Source organism: Pectinophora gossypiella, chromosome Z, assembly GCF_024362695.1.
Source record: "Pectinophora gossypiella chromosome Z, ilPecGoss1.1, whole genome shotgun sequence".
NCBI classification, from domain to species: domain Eukaryota; kingdom Metazoa; phylum Arthropoda; class Insecta; order Lepidoptera; family Gelechiidae; genus Pectinophora; species Pectinophora gossypiella.
The window spans coordinates 1,171,087-1,184,346 of NC_065433.1; positions in this window are offsets into that span (position 1 = coordinate 1,171,087).

Below are 13,260 nucleotides of genomic sequence, written 5' to 3' on the forward strand. Positions count from 1 at the left end.
TTTAATTAATAGATACTTAGTTCCGCCTGTGGGGTAAAATTTCCTGAAAAAAATAACAATTCAGCGCTTGAAGTAGGGCAATCGTTTAGCCGAACACAAATTCGGCGCTGTTTTAAACCCACTGTATAGCTAGAGTGTCATGCCATTTGTTTAATAAAGGTGTGAAGACTTCGTAAAAAAACGACGTAATTTGTATCTACCGACGCAAAAGGTCACATGAAAATGAAAATGCAATACTGCAATTTGACTTTTACATACGTAAATATAAGTGCGCAATGCAAACAAATGTCAAAATAGCAAAATTGATTTTTAGATGAATTGCTTCGATGTGTCCTCAGGTTGCTGACTTTGTATAGGTACTTACAGTCACAGTATTAGTTACTATAGCAACATGTTAATACGTCATCAATGGTAAACACTCACAGTGCTTCGGCAATTATCGTATCCCCGATTACAACCGAATGCTAATTTCCATGTTTATCAATTATTAGATTTATCGTCTAATAGAATTTAAATTCAGAACTAAGTGCTTTCTTGTTATTTTCAACGCGCGGGAATTAAAACAAAACAACAAAAAGTTTTTAGTTCTGAATTCAAATTCTGATCTTTGCGGCGTTTTTTGGCGGGAACGAAAACGAGAAGGTTGCTTTCATTATTGAATAATCTAAATAATCAATACGAAGTGGTGTTTTGTAATTAATGATCGCATTAAGTTAGTCGAAAAACATTTGCGATTGTGTTATTATATCGGAATATTCAATAAACGAAGTGTACCTATCTATTTTCGCTTCTTGCCAACAAGCCGCTTCATAACCTAAAAGTTAATTCGTTCGAGTTAATTTGTTTGGGGTTCGGAGTAGAAGTCTGCTCCGAAGGTAGGGGCTTAGGTTTCATCATTCATGGTCATCACCTTTCATCATTTCATTTCATACTAAGACTTGGCTGTATGGGCATAGTTCCCTTTGCCTTGCCCTTCGGGGAAAACCAAAACAAAAAAGATCTTTGCGGCGCGCCGAAACCTCCTTGTAGGTCTGGGTAGGTATAATAACTCATTTGACTAAGACTTTTTTATTCATCTTACAATGAATATTCATCTGACTACTTCTTCATTGACATAGTCGTAAGCTTATGTTATGTTATGCTATTGTTGTTTCAGATTCAAATGTGATGCCGAGCATGTGGCCATTCGGGCGGTCGCGAGCGCCCCCACCGCGGCCAAGGGGCGCAATCCTTGAAGGTGGAGCGCCCCCTGCGTCGGCGCACAACTGCAGTACACCTAGGAAACGGAGGCTCATCGTAAGTAGTTTCGCTATCGGCGATAGAATCAAACTTACTCATGACCGTTTAGGGTCTGTGGGCCCGTGCGATGAAGGCCCCTTATTCATATTGGGCCAAGGTGCTGGGGTACCACGTTTAGATGAGGTGCTTACCGTAATACCTCCGTATGACAGTAGCTAAAATCTCATTCTTACCGAGTGCCGCTAAAGCGAGACAGACATTTCGCGCTCTCCTCCTTACACCTCCTAAGATTATATTGGTGTGAAACGAAATGGTGCGGGCGGAGAATTACCTTTCTCTATCTACTTACGTAGTACAGCATACATCATAACAGAATATCGCGCGTGCATCCACGAAGGGATAGGCAGAGGTGTATGTATTATGTTAACGGAAATGTATTGTAATCCGTTACATACATACATACATACATAAACTCACGCCTATTTCCCACCGGGGTAAGCAGAGACTATAGAATTCCATTTGCTTCGATCCTGACACACTTCTCTTGCTTCCTCCACATTCATCAATCGCTTCATACACGCACGCCGGTTCAGAGTAGATCGTATTGAACCTTTTCTAAGGACATCTTCAATTTCAATTTGTAATCCGTTATTGTATACAATTCCTAGGAAATGTATGTAACTTCTAAAATCGCACGGATATGTGTGAAATAAATTATATTATACTTACACATTACACATTTCCTAAGAAATCTATACATTTCCTAAATAGCACGCGGTAGGGTACGCGGGGACGCATTTATTTATTAATTTATCAGACTGATTATTTGCCAAATGAAGATTTTATAAGAATAAAATATAAGTTGATTTTGTGGTACGTTAAAATTTAATAGATAGTTGATTTTAGAAGTTTTAATTAGTAAGATAATGGTGCTAATTCCTGTAAATACCATCTAATTTTATTTTAAGTTATATCTGTCATTTTCTTATCCGCCGAAAAGGAAAGGGACGGCTAATCGACAAGCATAAAATTTATGGAACACACGTCAATTTTAAGCACAAATCTAAACCAACCGTCTAAAAATTTTACGTCCGTCAATAACCCGACACAGTTAAGTAGACAGCACGTCAAACGGATTGCATACCAGGGACGTACCTTTTGATTCGCCCGGGTTATTCATTCATTTACTCATTCTTCCTAAAATTAAGAGCTGTGAATCATCCGTCCCTTTCCTTTTCGACGGATATGAAAATGACGGATATAACTTAAAATAAAATTAGGCGGTGTCTGCAGGAATCGGGGCCAATATGAACATAAAAAAAATATTTATTTTTCAAAATTGGCTTACAAAGTTAGCGCTTTTTGAACGTCAAACAAAATTAAATTACATATTATGTAACTAGCTGTAAAACTACAACTACATAAATTATTATTATTTTACGGTATGACTGTTACCCGATTATCTCAATAAGTGCTATAATAAAAAAAAAAATAAGTATTAACAACGTGTTTTATTACAGAAAGCATTTACTTTATACATTTTCTAGGATATCTAAGCATTAAATAGTTTTTCACATAATATTTTATACATTTCCTAAATAGTTTCGGAATTGTAGTACACATTTCCTGGGATTTGTGTACAATTCCATGATTTCTTACATTTCCGGTAACATAATACACCCACTCTTCGTCAGTTAAGTATGTTTTTATAAACATTACCTGTTTTTTTTAGTTTTTTTTTTTTGACGTGACTTATTGTAGATTTGCCGCAGATGGCATTAACTACTTGGCCGGACAAATGGGGAGCGCTGAAGGCTCTCACCCTACATTACCTGTGGATAATATGTTGTTATTGCCCCGCTCACATCCAAGTCTTTTTTGGCCGACCCTGGTAGTGGTTGCCTGGAAGAAGTTGCTTCAGAGCAATAAGGCCGCCCGTTTATACTGTTGCTAAATGTTTGTATATTTTGTTGGTGTGCAATAAAGTGTATTTGATTTGATTTAAGTCCCATGTAATAGGGTGCGAGCCTATTGCCATAAACATGGCGCAAATCCTGTAAACCATGAACAAGAATTCAAACTCAATAAAGTGGAATAGAGACATGGATATGGGTAGTGGTAGAGAGAAAAGGGGTGACCAAGAAGAGCTTACATGGAACAGATTAAAGAGAAGGCGAACGTCGTGTCTTATAAGCAAGTGAAGGAATTGGTCTTTGATAGACAAGAATGGAGAATGCTGCACTGACAAGAGCGTGGCTCTTAAATTAGTGATGATGAAAGTGGAATTCAGTGGTTTAGAGCCCGAGCTGACATTCGAACTCCTGACACTACGATGTGAGTCACTCGTTCTCGGGACAAGGTTATCATGGATTGTTGGTAAAAAAACATTAAAGTACCCACTTTATAATGTAGCTTGCTACTCGGAGTAAATTGTAAAATTTTACAGCGTGTGTTATAAAGGCAATTATTTGAATATTTTATGTACATCCAATTCGTATCCAGAGTATCTAGGCGCAGTTTCGTTTTCTGATATCGTGGTTCAGGTTAAATTTTTTTTTTTTGTGAAATAGTTTTAGATTTTGTTCCTGGCGAGAGCCCTCAGTGCTCCCCATTTGTCCGGCCAAGTAGTTAATAGCATCTTAGGCTAACCTCCCCCTGGTCTAGTGGTTAGAGCGTTAGGCTCACGATCTGGAGGTCCGGGTTCGATTCCCGATAGGGACATTGTCGAAATCACTTTGTGAGACTGTCCTTTGTTTGGTAAGAACTTTTCAGGCTTGAATCATCTGATTGTCCGAAGCGCGAAGGTAAGATGATCCGTGCTTCGAAAGGCACGTTAAGCCGTTGGTCCCGGTTGCTACTTACTACAACAACAACAACCAGCCCATTACTGGTTAGGTCACATACCTCCGAAAATGCATGTCTCGGGTAGAGAAAGTCCTGACACCGCTTACGATGCGGAATAATTTTGATCTGCTCTCTGCGTTTAAGGATTGTGTCCACTCCAACATGATGACCTATTAAGACGGGAGTTTAGTAGCGCCTGTAAGGACTTTTATTGGTCATTTCCGCGGACTGGATGCTTACCTCGGTGCATTATAATAATATTTAGAAAATGGAACCACTATGACTATGAAGCAATAACACCGAAATTACTGCTCGGGCATGATACGTGAAGGTAGAAATGGTGTCCGCTTTGTTTAAAACGAAATATTCACTTTAGGAGGAGGAGGAGCTCGGTGGCGCAGCGGTAAACGCGCTCGGTCTGCGATTGTTGAAGTTAAGCAACTTTCGCAAAGGCCGGTCATAGGATGGGTGACCACATTAAAAAAGTTTTCATCTCAAGCTCCTCCGTTCTTCGGAATTCACGTTAAGCCGTTGGTCCCGGCTGCATTACCAATTGTTAATTACCACCAATACGCACTGGGCCCGCGTAGTGGTTTAAGACCCGATCTCCCTATACCTATCCATCCGGGAAGGCCCGTGCCCCAGTAGTGGGGACGTTAATGGGCTGGTGATGATGATGATGATTCACTTTAGTCCTGAGGTACACCTTGCTTCTCAATCGGGAAGCGCCGGTTGGAACCCCAATATCGGCCTTGCACCAATGAGTTATTAATTTATATTAAGTGCAGTTGTCACTAACACCACACGATGCGCAGAGGTGATGACAGTTTGGAGAAACTGATTGTGGTTGGGAACACTGAAGGCAAAAGATCGCGTGGTCGTTCACCGACTAGATGGACTGATCAAGTGAAAGACGCGTCGTCATCCAAGTTCTACACAGTAGTAAGGGAAGCGCTGGACAGGAACCGGTGGAGGCAGATCGTACGCTCCAGGTGCAACCCTGATGCTGACCACGATCCTCAGATATGAGGGACCGACCAAGAGTCACTAACACAATTGGCTCGACCATTATAGACGGCGATACGGCCACCTATCACGTTGGTCTAACAGAAAGGTCGGTGAGGTGTGAGTACTTAGCTCATGTAGCGATGGATCCATAAGGAAGAGACTGGTATCTGAGATACAATTGAGAGATGAGATGGAGTTTCGCCGGGAAATTGGCGAGTCCCTTTTTTGTGACTTATTGTAGATTTATTCATTGTTTTAAGTTTACGCGGTTATTATCATTATTAAAACACATAATAACGGGTTCTTACCGCGTTTAAAATAGGAACATGATACTCCTGATATTTCGACACACCCTGTTTCAATCATCCAGTGATCATGGCACTTGCAACAGTGTCGAAATATCGGGAGTCTCATATCCCTATTTCAAACGCGGTAAGAACCCGTTATTATGTGTTTTAATTATAGTAGATTTGCCGCAGATGGCATTAACTACTTGGCCGGACAAATGGGGAGCGCTGAAGGCTCTCACCCGTTTGGCGTGTTCCAACAATAACATAATATAACCTTACGGCTTCCCAACTAGACTGGTCGTGTAAGCCACATGCAACATGAAACCAGCTGGATTACATCATCATCAGTTAGAGGTACATCCATGATGTACTGAGTACCAAACGTTTTGAGCTAACGAGCTTTCTATCTCCGGCGAATATCTGTGTGCCTTGCGTGTTTGTGTGTGTGTGTGTGTGAGGGTGTGAGGGCGTGGAGCCTAGGAAACCCCCGGTGACGTTTCTAAGCGCATCAAGCTTAGTTCAAAATGTTTCCCCAGTCCGTTGGAGGGCAATTTGTCCCTCATTCAAATGGAGGAGTAATTTTAAGAGCCATACGTGACTACGCGGACAATTTTCTTGAAACAGAAAAGTAAAAACGTTACGATATTGTGAGGCAAACGTTTCGCCGTAAAAGACGTGACCCGCCTGTTAGCCTGTGTTAAGGGTAAGTCTACTTATTCTTGCGAAGTTACTTTTAACCTGATACAAGTTAACTTGTGATAAAATGTTATACCTAGAACTAGCAAATAATGTCTTTTGAAATTAGACAAATGGGGGGTTAAAAAGGCCAGATCAAAGCAAGTCAACTAAAACAACAGTACTTATTCCAATTTGATATTGGCGCACAAGTGGGCAATGTAAACAAATGTCAAATAGCAAAAATGCTTTTTAGATGAATTGCTTCGATGTGGCTTTTTTAACCCTCCTTCTTATAACTGGGCGAATTCATTGTCGTCACTTTTATCACAAAAATATTTCATAATCCTTAATGATATATATATCCAGTGCATGAGTATTATTCTCTAAGATACTGTCATCAAGCGTGTGGCATCGACACCAGCGTTCGAGGTGGCGTGAGCTGAAACTACTCCAAAAGACAGCTGTTGAAATAGTAGGAACTATTTCAGCAGTTGTCCTTGAAAACCTAAACAAAAGTCGTTGACAATTCGTCGATGAAAGAACATCGATAGGATTGCTTTAAGAGAAAGCTTGTCCCCTTAACTTATGCGTGTCATGTTTTAGAATATGGACTTTCCCCCTGAACCATAGGGTTCATTATCTTTGTTTAATGAGTGCAACTGTCTATTTCTTCTCTCCTATTAAGGGCCTTCGTGGTCCTGTGGTTGAGCGTTGGACTCGCGATCCGGAGGTCACGGGTTCGAGTCACTTTGTGATTCCGTTCGGTTAGGAAATTGCAGGCTGATCACCTGATTATCAGAAAGAAGGATGATTTGTGCTTCGGAGGGCACATTAAGCAATCGGTCTCGGCTACTATTTTCTTAAGTAAGTATGTGTTTGTTACATGAGCTTTGTCAGGGGCCTTTGGCGGCTAAATAATGACCCTGAGACCAGGGTTAATGAGCTCGGTCATTGATCTCACAACCCATACGAGAGCAAAGAAGTATAACATAATAAAGTATAGTTGCAATAAGGCCGTTTTTTTTACATTTGATCGTTTAATTTGTTCTCCTAGGTCAATGTTCTTTTGTATGATTTGTATGAAATAACACGCAATGTAAATCAACCCTGGCATTATCCTGTTTTCACGGAGTCCGCTTATCTAACCTGAAGATTTGACAGGTCCGACTGTCTATATGAACTTCTATCTAACCCGCGAAGGAAAAACCAGCCTAATACAAATTAGTTACATACTTACTTACGAAACAGCCTCCTTGGTCTAGGATCTGGAGGACCAGGTTCGATTCCTGATGGGGACATTTTCGAAATCACTTAGTGAGACTTTCTTTTGTTAGGTAAGGACTTTTTAGGCTCGAATCACCTGATTGTCTGAAAAAGTAAGATTCCGTACTTCGGAGGGTTAAGTCGTTGGTCCCGGCTATTAGCCGTAAAACACCTCCACCAACCAGCATTAGAGCAACGTGGCGAGGCCTGTCTGTGCCCAGCAGTGGGACGTATACAGGCTATTTTTGATGATCTCCGAAACGCATTTCTAGGGAATGTGGGTTTCCCCGTGACGTTTTGTTTCACCGCTGAGCACGGCCGGCCGGTGTCATTTTACGATCCAAACAACGATACGAAAACAAACTTGAATATCGTTGGTTTAGATCGTGATGAATTCACACGTACGTCTGCAACCTCACTTCTTCGAACTGGGGCTTAAAATGGCCACATCAAAGCAATTCGTCTAACAAAGCAATATTGCTATTTGACATTTGTTTGCATTGCGCACATAATTTTATATGAGCAAATGTCAAATTGCAATATTGCTTTGTCAGATGAATTGCCTTGATGTGGCTTTTTTTATTTACTTACATTGCTTGCTCGTTTTAAATGTCAAAACGAAAATCCATCAAAATTGATCATTTTTGATATCAATGTAAGTATGTCGATTTATACACGCTAACAGTTTTAAGCAAAACTGGTCTTAAAGTTATGGTCGTAAAGTATTTTATGCTAAAGATATTATAACATAATATCGCTTGAGTTCGCTAATCTTGTTGAAACATCATACTATGTTGTGTATTAAGGGGTCGTCCTCAATATGATTGATGTCATAATTATTTCGCCAGTCTAGCAGTAAGTTGCAGTTACAATCTCAAATTCAAAATTGGAAATAAACATTTACATTGCCGAGCCTCTACTAGCGAATTTTTTGTATTTTATTTAAGTATTTATGTTTTTTGAGACGCAAATTTTCCTCTACTACAGTAAGTATTAGCTGGAACTTACCATATTTGTGCAATAAATGATTTGATTGATTGATTGATTGAACTTGGAACCAACGGCTTAAAGTATCATGTCTTTCGAAGAACGGACTGAGTATGTTGTTTTGGACAATCGAGTGTTTTTAACCTGTAATCCTTGAGCTCAAAATGAAAGGTGAGCCGTTAGTAATGATCCATAGACAAGAGAGATTTTTTATAAGTAAGTAAGCTATTTTTAATGCGGGCAGCGCAGGACCGATCGTCGTGGAGATCCTTGGGGGAGCCTATGCCCAGCAGTGGGCGTCGTACGGCTGATGATGATGAAATAAAGACAGATCTAAAACAAATGAAAAACTTTTTCTTTTAAGAATTTATTTACGAATTATTTACGAATAATAATCAAAAAAACGCAATAATAAGTCCGACATTTTTTCACGTTTTCCTGTGACGTCACAGTGTGCTTCTTCAAGTAATTACCACTTTCGGCCATTTTATTTTCATCTAAATCAGTTCGGCGATCAAACGTGAAATGGTAACAAAAATACAAAATTTAAGCATCTAGCTTTATCCACAATGATTAAGCACACGGTCAAAGATAAATTAGTATAAAATGCTAATCTGGAAATAGAAGCCAGTCGAAGATGATCAAAAAGCATGCCGTAAGCCATGGCCGGATCGTGAATTTGTGGCCTTCGTTCGCATTAGTTCCATTGCTTAGTCCCATGATGGTACTACTGCGAATTTTTTTTCGCATTAGTACCACTTATACGTCAAGATGAAATGATGGAACTACTGCGAATACTCGAATTAGAATTCTCAGTTGTACCATTTTGTAAATTATGGATGGAATGGTAAAAAGAAGCATTCAGATTCAGAAATACCTCCACACACTTGATTACTAATTAATTATTTAAGACACCATTACGGACATTAATATTGTCGCATACACTAACTGTTATTTAACAATAATATATTGCGGTGTGGGTGTCAAAGTTGACCAATAACGTACGGTCAACAGCAGGTCAAGTTACCCACTTGCCATTAGCGCGTACGCCCCCGACATAAGGGCGCGGTGCAAAGTCCAAAATAGGTAGTCTGATGTGCTGCTATCACATAATAATATTTATTATATAAATATAAGTACTAAATAGATATTTACACACACAGGATACAAATAATAAAATAGGAAATAACACACACATACAACACGAATCTGAAACAAGAAACTATCTCTCTCTCCCTCTCTTCTGATATGTATGAATTACACACGCCTATTAAATAAACAAAAATCATAACACGTTACGATAAAACTTATCTCAGCATGTCAAGAAAATGACCTACACCAATTTGCCCCATTGTAATCTCCATCTGAGCATTCATTATGCGTCTGTCCGTCGCTACATATGTTCTGCGGCGTTTCGGTTGGGAATGTTTCCCAAATTTTTGCCAACGATTTATACGAAAAGCAGCCAATGAGGACTCTTCACGCAATATATGAAGAATTTGTAATAGCTGCACCTCATTCTTGTTGACATTAGTATTAAGGGCATGATGCCAACCTTCAATTGCATTATTGGTTCTGTGTTGCTCACCAAACAGACACCATATTTTGATAAACTCGTCCTTCATCCAATAGTTTTGGAAATATTTCTTAAATCTTTGAATGGACTTGTTATCATCATTCATTTGGTTTTGAATATAGTCCCAGCCTTCACCAATCAAATGTTGTGGAAGAAATGGCAATTGTATGCATAAAAAAACTATTCTTTTGTTGTCTCTCTCCTTTAATAGCTTGAGATCTTTAGCTTTCCTAAGAAGTGCATTTGAATAATGATAGTGGCAACCCTTCACTTCCACCTCCATTTTTGACATTGTTTTTATTACGGTCTGCTCAAAATCTATGGTAACTTTCTTAGGTCGCCATTCCGGCACTTGGGACATGATCAAATTAAATAGAATGGAATATGCCTTTTCCGTTTGATGCGTCATAAATGCAAAAACAAGTGGTACTATATTAGAATTGTTGGAATCGCTACCAATATCTCCATGTATGCCATATATTTGCTTAAAACATTTTAAACATGCTTTGTATGTCCCGTCCATGAAAAAGTGCTTGAGGACTTTGAGTTGCTCTTTACCTTCTGCCGAGCAAAAAACAAGGATTCTCATGCCAGTATCATCGCTGTAATCAGCAAGAAGGAAGTCAATGAACTGGTTTGGTACCTAGAAATTAAACCAAGATTATTCTACCAATTTATTAGTTATTCTATTGGTTAATCTTAGTGGTTTAGATAGCGGCGAAGGCGTAATCGTGGGGTTCTGGGCGCAATTCCTTGGCCGAAAGGGTGGACCAAAGTATGTTTATAAAGTTAACTCAGGTACCTAATAGGTAAATGGTCATCATTATCATCAATCATTGCGTTTGGTTATGCTGTTGTAGGGGCCCTCTATCGATTAAATATATATATTTTTTTTCATAAGTGTTATTATGACTCACTAACCTCTTTAATAATAAAATGCTTACCTCGACTTTTAACGGACAATCAACACTACATCTGGAAATGCCAGCATTTTTATTGCGGCGTCGGTATATGGAATCTTTTTTTTCTTTAAAACTTGGCACAGGTGCGTTTGCGGCCAAGTCTAATCCTTGTTCAGTTATTTTAACTAAAGCTCTTTTGAAAATTCGAGGAGCAGGTTCCCTTCCTTTTATAGCTTCTTCACAGTGTTCATTAATAATTTCTTCAATAATATTGTGTGTTATATCAGGCGCGCACTCAATGCAATGTGGCTTGATTTTTAAAATATCTTTTTGGTCCTATTCGACAAATGTACATATATAAAAAATTAATTCATTATCAAAAAACAAAATATAAATAAAGCGTAAAAACATAAGTAAAGGCCTTCAAACATTGAAAAATAATAATCGGTTCTCATTTTTTGTTTTATTTAAACGTTATTATAAAGTAGGTAAGTATATAAATACACGCAATATTAGTAAAAGTTTACTTACCGTGGACAGGGTTACAGATCCTGCACATTTTGATGTTTTGAACTTTTTGCAGCGCCAATTACTGCACCCATTTTTATAAACTACATGTTTGTAGTATTGGTGTCCATCAGCGAATAACACCTTACCGCGTCCTCTATTAATAATTTTGATATCACTCATCGAGACACTTATAATTCGATTTTTTAACTCAAAATAGCTACTGTAAATGTTCGGCAGCGGATGCGCGGAAATAAAAATAAAAACTAAAGGAATATCACTTTTACTGAAAATATATACAAGAAAAACAAAAATAAAACAAAAGACAATCATACCATATAGAAGAATAAAACAAATTCTTATAAACTAAGGAGATTGTATATATAATTATCAAAAAGTATAAAATCCATATAAAAATGTCCGTGGGTCGTTAACACATGTTGTTTTGAATGTAGATAACTTCAAACCTTTCTTCACATTTTAAAGGGTAGTTGTAAAAAAATGCCAACAAATCTCAGAACTATGCGTACGGTTAAATTTAACACTGTTAGTAAGGAAGCGACAAATTGATAACAATAATAAAATTATTAATGACACGCTTATACTTGGAGCACATTTCCTATTTTATTATTTGTATCCTGTGTGTGTAAACATCTATTTAGTACTTATATTTATATAATAAATATTATTACGTGATAGCAGCACATCAGACTACCTATTTTGGACTTTGCACCGCGCCCTTATGTCGGAGGCGTACGCGCTAATATTGAACGGCAAGTGGGTAACTTGACCTGCTGTTGACCGTACGTTATTGGTCAACTTTGACACCCACACCGCAATATATTATTGTTAAATAACAGTTAGTGTATGCGACAATATTAATGTCCGTAATGGTGTCTTAAATAATTAATTAGTAATCAAGTGTGTGGAGGTATTTCTGAATCTGAATGCTTCTTTTTACCATTCCATCCATAATTTACAAAATGGTACAACTGAGAATTCTAATTCGAGTATTCGCAGTAGTTCCATCATTTCATCTTGACGTATAAGTGGTACTAATGCGAAAAAAAATTCGCAGTAGTACCATCATGGGACTAAGCAATGGAACTAATGCGAACGAAGGATTTGTGGGGCCCTCAGATGAAACTACTTGGGGGCCTATCTTAATACTCAACAAATAGCAAAAAATATTTTAACAGACTTTTTTTTTTCAAATTATGGTCTACTTTTTAGCGGGATCTGGGGGCCCCTTGTAACCCCGGGGCCCTGGGCTGCAGCCCAATCAGCCCATAGGTAGATCCGGTCATGCCGTAAGCGTGGCTGTAAGCGTGGTCAGCAAAAATTTAGTATCGATCGCCATCGAGTCGCAAAGAAGAAGAAGCACACGGGTTTGGAAATGCCATAAATGACTTCAATAACAGGATTGTACGTCGTGTCGTTTTTGTTCGACTTGGCGGGGACACTGCCGTGTCCCCAGATGAAGTTACTTTCGCATTAAAATTACTATGGATTTTTTGATTAAGTCAGTATAGTGGGTAACTTGTGTACGTGTAGCAAGTTTACCCACTTAATAAATACAATTTGAATATCCATTACGTCGTTTATAAAACGTAAGAGTTCATTTAAGTGGATAATAATTGAAAATTGCTACAATACAATATCATTTTACGGTGATTCAATAAACTGAAGCTAAGGTCCCGTACAAAGAAACGACTAGTATATATACATACAATATACATCCATAAATTCACGTCTATACCCTATAGACAAATACCCATTTGACTGGGTCAAAGATAAATTAATATAAAACGCTAATACAGAAATAGAAGCCAGTCTAAGATGATCAAATATCAAAAATTATGCCAACCCTTTCGATGACACTTTCGATTTATTCGTTTGTAACTTCGGACCCCTGACCTTGAAATCTTGTTACAATAAGAAACCATCGGATGTTCAAAAGACTCCC